The sequence below is a fragment of the Erpetoichthys calabaricus genome, chromosome 2 (genome assembly GCF_900747795.2).
Source record: "Erpetoichthys calabaricus chromosome 2, fErpCal1.3, whole genome shotgun sequence".
Lineage (NCBI taxonomy): Eukaryota > Metazoa > Chordata > Cladistia > Polypteriformes > Polypteridae > Erpetoichthys > Erpetoichthys calabaricus.
In genome coordinates this window covers 59,316,843-59,329,621 of record NC_041395.2, presented here as the reverse complement: position 1 = coordinate 59,329,621, position 12,779 = coordinate 59,316,843, and the positions used below count along the sequence as shown (strand labels likewise).

Here is a 12,779-nt window from a genome sequence, read left to right as displayed (position 1 = left end):
TTTCTATTTCTATTTTAACAATGTGTTTACACAGATTACTTTAGAATAATGATCTGTTATTGGGCGGCACGGTGGCGCAGTGGGTAGCACTGCTGCCTCGCAGTTGGGTGACCTGGGGACCTGGGTTCGCTTCCCGGGGTCCTCCCTGTGTGGAGTTTGCATGTTCTCCCCGTGTCTGCGTGGGTTTCCTCCGGGCGCGTCCGGTTGCCTCCCACAGTCCTAAGACATGCAGTTAGGTGGATTGGCGATTCTAAATTGGCCCTAGTGTGTGCTTGGTGTGTGGGTGTGTTTGTGTGTGTCCTGCGGTGGGTTGGCACCCTGCCTGGGATTGGTTCCTGCCTTGTGCCCTGTGTTGGCTGGGATTGGTTCCAGCAGACCCCCGTGACCGTGTTCGGATTCAGCGGGTTGGAAAATGGATGGATGGATAATGATCTGTTATTTCCACTGTAAAAACTCCACTTCACTCCCACATAATCAATCAAGGCGTGAGCTGGGAAAACTTCGCTCACGTTTCTAAGTCGGTGGGGGGATGGAATAGCCGGCTCTGGCAGCTTGTCTTTTATCAGCACATTTAGAGGACAAAGGATGCTGGCGGAGAGGTGTGACCGATTTAAGAAGCGATTTAAGGGTGGGCCGGATATACGAGTTTTTTCGTAGGCTCTGGTAATTCTAGTGTTAATGGTGCTAAGCAGAGTGCAGCAGTTATTAGCCTGTGAAGACACTGTCTGTTGCTGCGGTCCTGCCTTTGTCCAGTCTAATAGCGGTCACGGGACACGGTCACGGGACATCGCATCTTTCATTGCAGTTACAACAAACAGTTCTGAGCAGGCATCAGCCACAGCGCTGCTCTTGTGAAAAGAATGGAGATAAATGCCATTAACTCAAAGAAGGAGAGGCAAGTTCGCTTTACCATGTGAACGTCTCTGTGAGAAAAAAACTGAATAATAAAAAAACAAGCGCTAACTTTTACAGGTAGCCAAAATTTACACCAGGTATTACAGACACAATCAAATTGTATGTTTATATTGAAGAAATAATAATAATAATAATGATAATAATAGCAGCTCACTACTCAAAACACGGAGTGGCCCAGTCTCAAACGGCAACCATTGGCTTAAAAGGCAGCAGTTTTTACCTCGCACCGTTCAAGAATACGTGTAAAATCCCTGTCGATTGACTTTTGAACTCGAGTTTTTAACTTATTGACAGCCACATGTAAATCGAATGTTTTTTTTCCTTTGGTATATACCTTGAGATAAAGGCCCCACGTGTTTATTTGATATTTGGGACTAAACTCTACACTTCTCCTCATTAGTATAACATGGAAAAAGTTTCTGCTTAGGTATGTGTTCAGCATTTCTTGCATTTCCTTTCATCCTACACTTACCCAGATCTTTGTAGACACGGAACACACATGAAGTGCATTGTATTACAAATAACAATGTACTCTACTATTTTACCCTATACAACTCCAGGCACTTCTCCCAGCTGAAGCCAAGGCTGCTTATATGCGTGTGAACTTTCTGCCCGTGAGCCGACCTCCGTCAAGACGGGGGATGGGGACAGCAGGCTGCTTGTGCTGATCGACGCATTTACAAAACAAAAGACGCTGATGGAAGAGGTGCGAAGGGACTTAAGGTTGGGCCGTGGGAGCAGAACTTCAATGTCTCAAAGCAGGCAAAGAAAAGATTTAGTTCCTCTGCCAATAAGGCATCAGCACATATCAGCACATGTGTATTGCTTTTTTGTAGGTTGGCAATTTGTTTTATTCCCTGCCATGAGTTACTGTCCGTTAGATGGGCCTCCACTTTGCCTCTTGCACACCATCTGGCAGTTTTGATGCCTCTCCTCAGATTTGCTCTTACTGCACTGTACCCCGGGGCCCTATCCACTGACCTTTAAGGCAATGCCTCGGGTTCTCAACAGAGACCGTACCTCACTGGTCATCCATGGTTTTTGGTTAGGGTGGACCCATATGTGTTCTACACTGTAACATCAGCGCAGACTAAAACAGAGGAATACACAAACTCTATTAGGGGTATAAGCCTCAAGTGTTTAAAAATGGACCATTCTATGTTTGGAAAAAACAGTACTGACGTTGCGAGGGGGCTACCAGAGGCCAGGTTTGGATTTTTTTTGAGTGACTTCACTTTCCTCCAGAGGGAGTGTATGCTGGGATGACGGGCAGTGAGAGATGGTCAGAGAAACCCAAATGGTGGAGAAGCTAGTGCTCTGTAACCAAGTTTTAGGCTGGAAATAAACACGGTCCGGTGTGTTCTTCCCCCTTGTCGGTAGCATTACACATATTGCACAAATTTGGGGAGTACACTCTTTAGGCCATGCTTGATTAAAATCACCGCCACAGTGTGTACACCGTTGGGATAAGCCTATTGATGACATCGTGTGGGCAGGCGAGAGCATTAGCATTTGCAGGAAAAATAAACAGCAGTAATGATGACTACCGTCAGCTCCCTTGGAAGATAGGTCTGCATAAAACTGTGGTATAGAATCTTACTGTTTTGTACATCAGTCATTGTTTATATACATGGCAAATACCCCGAACCTTTTTTCTTGTCGAGTCTCTGTATGGCCTGCCAGCCTGCCCTACGGTGTCTGGGATAATCGGGTGCAGCCAGGTTTCTGTAATGATCATCACACAACATTGCTAACAAACGTTTGCAGCCATCAGTGGGGAGGATTTTAAGCAATGAGATGGAAAAGAAGAGAGCAGGATGGGAACCAAATCCAGCAATAACGATGATGAACTTAAATTCTACAGTATAAAGCAGAACTAATGCAAATTTATAAATCAACAGAAAAACAGTGTAAGAGATGAAAAGGATGCAATTTTATGGAGATCTATGCAATCCAACGTAAACGATCATACGGGAAACAGGAGCTCATACTGGTATACAGAAAGAGCGGGGACGTGGAACAGGCTTGGAAAGAGAGGGAGAATGAGAATGGGCCGAGAATGCTTGAACAGCGTATAATTAATCAGATGCTAACAGGAAAGCACTTGGTTCAATTAGAAAACAATTTAACAAAATTACTTGCAAAGCAGAAGTAGGCTTGTGGAGTCAGAAATAATTGTTCAATTACGGGAGTTGGAGTCAGGTAAAAATGTAAAATGTGTGTCAAATTGTGTAAAATTTCCAGTTTCACAATACTTAAGTCTTTAAAAAAAAAAAAGAGACAAAAAATAAAAAAAAGCTTTGAATATTTCAATTAAAAATAAATATTCAAAAATACTTGAACATTGTTTAATGATTCTGAGTATTATATGTATGTTAGTAAGTTTTTTTTAAATACGATTATTATTATTTTAATTATTATGGTAAAACATTGGCCAAAACAAGAACACCCCCCCCCCCCCCCCCCCAAAATTTAAGTGGTACTCGGGGTGATATCCATGTTAGCATAAGGGCCATCAAAAGAAAAAGTGGTTAAATCCTTAAAAACGCAACATACGCTACCACTTGCGCTTTGCTACATTAAATATATATATAATATACAGTCGACCCTTGATATACGACCGGCCTGACATGCAAACAAAACTTGGTTTATGACCAAAATTTTTGTTTTGAATTACGACCAACGTCTTGTGTAACGAACCGATTGCGGTCACGTGTATCCGCTGGTGCAATTGTAAACAAATAGCCGAGAGCGTTTGTAAGCGTCAGTTGGGGCCCAGATACATGTGTTTGTGGACGTAATTTCGGTCAGTGCAGTGATTTATATAATTTATTTCGATAATTGCTAAGGAAGGAAGAGAAGGTAACGAAGGTAAAGAAAGCGATCACAATCGAAACGAAGAAGGAAACTGTGTGGATATATGGAGGTGGCGTTCGTGTGACTGATCTCGCTAATATATACAAGCATGTCGAAATCCACCATCTCGACAATTTGACAAAGAAAAGAATTGTAAAGCTCCTTTCAAACAATGATCACCTTCCACTTCATTCTCCTCCTCCTCCCTTCCTGCAAGCCAAAGATGTCAACTTAAATGGTGAGTACAGTATGAAATTGTTGTTTCTGGTAGGCTAGGCACTTTTTATAACTTTTGGTTAGTACATTAGAAAAATTATTGTGTTCTTGGTATATTATGCACATTATACAACCCTTTTTTATTAAAAAAAGTTAAGTAAGTGTTGCTGTGGGAGGTTCGGAACAAGGGCATTTCCATTATTTCTTATGGGAAAAATAGTCTTGACTTACAACCAACTTGAGTTACAACCAGCCCTCACGAACAAATTGAGTTCGTAAGTCATGGGTCCACTGTACCACACACACACACACACACACACATACATATACACACACACACATTATAATGAAACTCACAGTACCATAAATATATTTTGCTATAACAGAAATTTCATTAAAATATATATGGGGAAAATACATATAGTTATGTGACCGAGGCTGCCGGCGATTCGTCAGGTCTAAAGGCAGCGGCAGAAGGACAGCTCCACAGCTGCTCTGCTGCGTCCGGTAAACACTAACCAAGGAAGGGCAAAGCAAACTGGTTGTCCTCTGCAGGATCAGGGTTACCGCGTACCGTGCTTGTCACACAATGTTTAACATTTAATACCAGACTTTCATCTGCTCTTCCTTACACTCTCTTGATCTCTCTTCTCCAGACCGCGACAACCACAGTGGTGGTTTCCGAGCCGGCTGATGTTCTTCTAATCTGAAGAAGGGAGCTAAAGTAAGACAGTCGCCTGTGCCGCGGTCCTAACAGCTCCTATTCTGAATGGAAGATGTCTCGAGACTATACCAGCCTTATTTATAGAGTAATGAAGTACCATTTTTTCCTTGAAAGCCTGGACTCATCTTCCTGTCTCTCATGCAACTCTGTGACCCAAGCTTGACACTATATGTATAAAAAAGTGCTGCTTAAACTGCAAAAAAATTTATTTGAAAATGAGACACTCTAGATAGATGTAACTTATTTTTTATACAAATATAGGTATGAACACAGAATGAAAACGAGATGTTAGATGTTCCTTTTTTTAAACAAGAAATACAGGAATGAAAATCCATCCGCTATATCCTACCTACAGGGTCACGGGGGTCTGCTGGAGCCAATCCCAGCCAACACAGGGTGCAAGGCAGGAAACAAACCCCGGGCAGGGCGCTAGCCCACCGCAGGGTGCACACACACACACACACACACACACACAAACGGGACAATTTTAGGATCGCCAATGCACCTAACCTGCATGTCTTTGGACTGTGGGGAGGAAACCGGAGCACCCGGAGGAAGCCCACGCAGACACGGGGAGAACATGCAAACTCCACGCAGGGAGGACCCGGGTCTCCTAACTGCGAGGCAGCAGCGCTACCCATCGAAGCCACTGTACCGACCCACAGGAATAAAAATACAGGATGAAAACAAATCATTAGAAGAAGATGAAAGCGCGATTCCAAAATGCTTTCATCACGTCATTTTTCTTCATTCCGGAATCAACTTTTTTCCAGGGTTGGACAGAAGGTACAGAACATGCCTGCCTTCTGTCATCAATGACAATGCGAGATCGCTGACAAATAAAAGGAATGAGCGCTCGACGTTGATCAGGAGCCCAAGGGAATACAACTTGGAAGTCTCATGTACTTCACGCAGATGTGGCCTAGACCGGAAACACCACACTCGGCCACTGTATCACAGACTTATCTCACGTTCTGTGCAGAAAACATAGTTCCCACAAAGACTGTACCGTTTTCCCAACAACAAAACACGTATCACAGAAGAACTGAAAGCCCTTCTGGAATAAAAAGTACGGAGCCTTCAGGTCTCCAGAAAAGGATGAAATCAAACGGGTGCACTCAGAACTTAGCAAGGAGCTCAATGAGCGGAAAACCTACCACAAGAGACAAACTTGAGCCACAAGTCACAGCCGAACAACGTGAAGGAAGTGTGGAACAAGATGAGGACTCTCAACCGACTACAAACAGGCTATAAAACATGCAGAGGAAGGGAACAAGAACTGAGCTAATGAACTGAACCAGTTCTTCAACAGGTTTGACTTGTTCTTGTCAGTCCACCCTTGAAGAGGTTCTGGAATCCCAACTTCCATCTGCACCCTGCACGACCATCCCCTGCAATGACATCACACCTGTGCTTTCCAAACCACTTCCACTTCCTGGACTATCCGCCTCTGCAGATCAAGTGAGGAGAGTGCGGAGGATAATCTGCATGAACAAGGCTGCAGAGCCGGATGGAATCAGCCCCTGGGCGCTGAAACATGTGCCAGCTAGGTCTTTCGCCGAGTTTGCAGAAGACTCCCCTGCTGTGGAAAACATCCTATGTAGTGCCGCAGACAAAGAAAGGGCATTCCTGTGATCCCAAAGACGTCAGACCACTTGCTCTTACTTACTTTGAGAGGATGGCCCTGAAACAGCTTGGACCCCTGGTCTCATAACATCTTTGATCCTTGGCCGATCAGACACATAGGTGTGTAGGATGCTCTGATCTACATGCTTCACTGAGCCTACTGACCAGTCAGGATAATGATCTTTTGATTGTTCCTTTGCCTTTAACACCATTTCTGCCTCATCAACTGGACAAAAGGCTCCAAGCTTTACAGCCTAATGTCCCTAGTCTCCTGGATGATGGACAACCTGACCAACTAAAAGCAGTTTCTGAGGCCCAGGGACGATGCGTCAGGCTTGGTAATGGTGTTGTGTAATACTGGAGCACCTCATGGAACTGCTTGCTCTCTCTCTTCCGGTTTACCCTCCACACAACAGACTTCCAGTACAGTACCAGCACTTGCCACCTACAGGAATTTTCAGATGACTAAAATGGAGACGAATCGGAGTACAGGAAGGGGTGTGGAGAACTTCGTCTTGTGGTGCAGGGAGAACCACCTGCAACTCGACATCAGCAAGACAAAAGAGGTGCCGGTGGATTTCCAGGCATGCCAAAAGAGCCTCTGGGACTAGTCACCATTCGGGGGCTGGGTTTTGGGTGGATGCAGCGCAGAGCGACAAGTACCTGGGGTTCATAAAAAACAGCAAACTGGACTGGTCTGACAACACGGAGGCACTGTACTTCCTTAGGAGACTCTGCTCTTTTGATGTATGCAGCAAGTGCTGGAAGCAGCCTCCTAGGAAGCAACGTGAGCTCAAAAGATGCAGAATGCATGAATATACTTATTGGGAAAACCTGCCCCATCACAGGGCTAACCCTGGACCTATTGGGAGCTGTTGTGAAAAAGAGGATGGTGGCAAAATTGAAGGCCACCATGAAAAATCCCCCAACCATCCCCTCTTGGGGCACTTTTAACCACGGGCTCATTCCTCCACAGTGTGCGAAGAAGCGCCTATGGGGATCTTTTCTGCCTGCTGCTACCAGTCAATTTAATGCTTCCGACCGACACTCCAAACTAAATGTTGAAACTCTTAAGTCAATTTTGCAAATAATGTCCAATATACATTTACGTATTGATTTGATTTATTGCACAGTGGGGGAAATAAGCATTTGAACACCTGAAGAATTTGTAAGTTTGCTCACTTACAAAGAAATGAACAGTCTATAAATTTTTTTGGAAGTTTCATTTTAATGGAGAGAGACAGAATATCAACCAAAAATCCAGAAAAAAAAAACATTATATAAAAGTTCCAAACTGATTTGAAGGTCCTCGAGAGAAATAAGTATTTCATCCCCTATAACCCAGCCGGAATTCTGGATCCCACAGATGGCTGTGTGCCCATGTTGGACACAGATTACAATCAAATCAATCGATCAATCAATCAATTACAGATACTCCTGATCTCAACTTGTTACGTGTATAAAGCACACTTGTCCACAGAATCAATTTCTTCCATTCCAACCTCTCCACCACGATGTACAAGATCAAAGAGCTGTCAATGACAAGATCGTAGACCTGCACAAGGCTGGAATGGGCTACAAGACCGTCAGCAAACCACCTAGGTGAGAAGACGACAACTGTCGGTGCGATTATTCGGAGGTGGAAGAAATACAGAATGACCATCAATCGCACTCGGTCTGGAGCTCCATGCAAGAGCTTGCCTCACGGGGTGAGGATGATCATGAGAAAGGTGAGGGATCAGCCCAAAACTACACGGGAGGATTGGGGCCGCAGTCGCCAACAACACCATTGGTAACGCACTATGCTGTAATGGATTGAAATCTTGCAGAGCCCACAAGGTCTCCTTGCTCAAGGCGGCACACGTACAGGTCCGTCTTAAGTTTGCCTGTGAACATCCGGACCGAGCAATCAGAAAAGATTGAATAAATGATTACATTAAATTCATTAGAAGAAACAGACAAGGGAATATGTAAAAAGGCTCAAAGAAAATTACAAGGGAAGAAAATGAGAAACGCAGAAAAGAAAATTGACCCTTAAATAAAGAGTGGATAAAAATTAAGGCAATTTCATTATGCAGGACCACAGACATCTGCAGAAATAATATAGATCAAGCAGCGTACAGACCAAGGACCTTCATGTATAAAACCTCATTTAGATTCCATACTAAAAATCGTCTCACGGTGGATTCATTTCAATTAAAAAAAAAAAAAAAAAAACACCACCAGAAGCTGCATCAAGTTCGTTTATACATCTCAAAGAAGCTTAAAACTGAGTATGTGCACACGATTTGAGCTATTCACCTTCACCTCCCTACTAGTAACCACACATGGCCTTAATAACGTCCGTTTTGAACATCCCTACTGTGACAAGGTCAAGTACCTGGCTGTGCACGTTTTACAATAATTGCTAGTTTTAATTATGCTCGGGATGTGGCGTAGGTGAGCGGTAAAAAAGTGGAGCGGCTACTGGGTGCAGGTGGGGCATTGGCTTAGTATTCACGTGCGGGGTGTGCAGCATTAGCACCCTGGGGTTTGTGGCTATGCCACCTGCACCCGCAGATGCGGTTTAAAAATGAGTTGAGCAGGGTGTGGAGGGGAGGCTTTGAAAGGAAACCATGAGGCAAGGACATGAGGGTGAAGAGAGATGCGAGGAGGCAGTGTGGAACCCCGGTGTGGGAAGCCCAGACCTAATTGCCATATAAATGTGCCTGAGTGATGTCTTTTCTTGAAAACTATGGGCGAACGGAGGAAATGAAACCTCAGTGAATGTGAACTTGAGGGATTATTGCCGTTTGGCTGAGTTTAAGGTGTGGCCAGGGGGCCCTATTATTTCCCACCAACACGCGGATGCTCTGTGCTACTATAAAATAGGTCTCAAATAAAGGGTATGTTTCCCCTCGGTTTTTCAGAACAGTTGTCCGGGGGGCCGTTCCTGCCTGCAACCGATACTTGCTGGGATTGGCTCCAGTTTCCCCATGCCCTAGATAAACTGGGTTTAGAGGATGGATGGATGGATCAACGAATACAATAATCCGTCCTGCCCAACGCAACTCTCACTTGCATCCTTAAAACAGATGGAGAAATACTCTGTCCAGTTTCAATCACGGCTTAGCTCACTGTTTCAGATTTACCCTGAGAGAGAGGTAATTTCAACTTGAACATAATGTACACAGTATTGTCCTCTTTTACACGCCTGATAGATGCTCCATTCGGCAAACAGATCCGTCGGTGGGAGCGACTGAAACGGAGATATCCGTCTCTCTGATGAAGAAAATAACAGAAAACGCTCCAACTTTCAAATCCGTTAAAGCTGCTCCCGACCGTTATGCTACGTTTACATTTTCTAATTTCGTAAAAGAGGAAAGTGTTTATTTTGCCACAATTCAAACGTAGACAAACAAACAACACAATGATCTCTGTCATTTAACCATTTTTAATATCGTTTGTGTCCTTTTTCGAGATGAAGAGCGACTTATAAGCCAATGTAGACGTCCTGGAGTTACCCTCTTGGAGATGTGTGAAGAACTGAAACCTACAAATCACGCAACCTTTGTTCTGTTGCAAGTTTGGAACAACTGGGGGGTTTAGAGGATGGATGGATGGGCGGGCGGACAGACGCCAGAATCCGTAAATTTAAGCCAAGTTGCACGCAAAGTTCGTGTTTTAATCAACACTGACTGTCGCGTAAGAAATGATTCACGCACAATTCCGCATGTATGCAAGTTTTACACGTGGTCCCAGGAAAACAAATACAAGATCAGGTTTTCACCTCAAGAACAATAACTGAGAAAAAGATTGGCTGGCTAAAAATGAAGTATAATATTGAGATAAAAGCAGTGTTTGGTGCAGAAGCACAAAGCTAAAAATGAGAAGCACAGGGCGCAATGGAAGTGCCAGAAAAATGAAAATGGGCCTTTTAAAGCATTAGGCAAAAATCTATAGGAAAGGTACGATTAGAGTGGCAAACATCAGAGCAAAGGAATAAGGAAAGGTGCATTAAAAGTGGAGATAGCCCAAGTCCTCTATAATTTGTGATATATGTGGATTTAATAATTAGCACGGCTTGGGCATATTCCAAATTAAAGCGTTGATCCAGGATCTGATATGTGCGGATATTACAGTGATTCTAATAAGTGAGCAACAGTTACAAAAGGAAACTAATAGCTTGGAAGAGCAAGCTGGCAGCATGGAAGAAGAAGAAGAAGAAGAAAAAAAAAAAACACACAGAGAAAAGGAAAGTAACGGAAATAACAAGGGAGAAACTGCAAATGTGCAAATCCATAGAGGGAAAACAACTACAAAATGTGTCAAGATATGAATACCTGAGAGCAACAACAAGCGAAGAGGGAAAAAGACAGATGAAAAACGAGAAACAGAATATGTTTATTCTGTGAAATTAACATCATCCTAATTTGGGGGGAGAAATAAGTACAAAAGCGAATTTGAGTCCATATAAAACGATACATGTGCCAACAATAGAATATGCTGCAAAATCTTGAGCAATACTGGATGAATAAAGATCTAAATTAACAGCAGTTGAAATGAAGTATTTAAGAGGAGTGGCAGGTTAAAGCAAAAAGACAGGATAAGAAATAAAAGAATCTGTGAAGAACTGGAAATGCAACCACTGGTGGAAATCATGGGAAATAAAACGGCCACAGTGGTATGGTACATGGGGAAGAATGAAACAAGGTAGCCCAAAAAGGTGTTCGCGATAGAGTGGGAAGGAAAAGGACCTATAGGAACGACCTAGAAGGGTATGGGAAGAAAACAACAAAGCAGCAGCCAGATGACGATCATGGCAAAAGGCAGATAGAATTAGACATAATCAATGGCTCAAGACTCCAACACCGTGAGCGATGATGGGTAAAGACAGAAAGCATCAAAACGTCAAGCAAGAAATGGGATTTGCAGAAACTATTCCTGGACAGAACGTCAGTGCTTTTTGCATATACACTTCATATGAGTAGCCTATATACGGAGGTTGCTGCCCATGACAAGGCGCACTTCTAGGACTAGGCTCTGCAAAAAGAAGCGCAAGTTCCTTTTACTATAGCTGATGAAATATCACTAAATACAATGCATTTGAACATTCCTCCTACACTTTTCTCGCATGTTCCCTGGTGCTGTGGCTTGGGTACAGGTCATACGCGGTAGCTCGCCACTTGCACTGTCTGCAACTCGCTGGCTGGAGCGGCTCAGCATGAATAAACGGACTGACTGCACGTCAGAAGCGCAGGCGTTTAAAACGGAGCTCACAAAATACCATCAAAGAGAAACTTTGTTGCGATATTGTTGCAGCGACAACATAAATTATAAAGAAACCTCGTTAGAGTCACGGCGGAAGTTAAAATATTGTACCTTTTGCAGAGATGCAATCGACAACTTCTGAAAAGGCGGAGAAGGGTCTGACTGGCCGCAGCCACAGAAGCGGGTGGTGGGGCGCCAGGCTAGACAGTAAACACGTGACATTTGTGTCGCCGACTTTACTCGTCAGAACGCTAGACAGGAAACACGTGGCCTCCACACCAACACATTTGTGTCACTTACTTTACATGTAAGGCGCGTTATTTGAACCAGATAACCTTCCACAACACCCCTGATTTCAACCACAGTGCAACCGAACGTATCAGGTAACATCGCTACAGTAAAATACAAAGCGACAAGGTGATGATGCTCCGATTTGGAGCGTGGAGGTCCGCCCAGACACGGCGATCAGGTGACGCCGATGTCACGTGACTCTGACGCCACCAAAGGGGGACGCCTAAAGCAGCCTAACGAGTCGGGCCGCGATGACGAGTTTGTCACCTTCGGAAAACGAGTTTCTACTGGTTGCCCGAACCGAAAGTCGCATATCATTTGCATCCACCCTAAAAAGACTTGTGAAAACTAGAATATCTAACAGTCATCAAACGATTCCCTTTAGCAAATGTGGTTAATATCGACATCATATTGTACTTCGGATTACAATGTTTATGTTACCGGTACTTTGCAGGAAGAAAACATAACTAAAAATGAATAGACTCTGTTGCGTGATTTTTTTGTCGCGCTACCCGAAAGAGAGAAATGTACCCTGGGGATGGGGCATAAATACCGGTCAGTTTACACTTTAAAAACGTGCTCGCTTCGGCAGCACATATACTAAAATTGGAACGATACAGAGAAGATTAGCATGGCCCCTGCGCAAGGATGACACGCAAATTCGTGAAGCGTTCCATATTTTTCGTTATAATATTAATCAATTTGATCAACTTTAAAAAGATCCGAGGCGAAAACTCATTTTCTGGAATGAAAACACTACATGGGCGCCATCTTGGCCATGTGACCGGAAGACTACCGGCATCCCTCGCGCCGACGTCACATGCCGCTCTAGCGGCCATTGCTGTCTCGCGTTTTCCAACACTACTCCTTGCAGCAGGCAGAGGTGGAAAATGTTACTCGA

General features: G+C 43.9%; 1 non-coding gene across 1 annotated transcript; it reads left to right on the top strand.

Annotated features, from left to right (window-relative positions):
* The first annotated feature begins 12,454 nt into the window (after positions 1-12,454).
* On the top strand, positions 12,455-12,561 carry LOC127526888 (U6 spliceosomal RNA). The gene has a single exon (XR_007934307.1). It is a non-coding gene; the product is annotated as a U6 spliceosomal RNA (small nuclear RNA).
* The last annotated feature ends 218 nt before the right edge of the window (positions 12,562-12,779 follow it).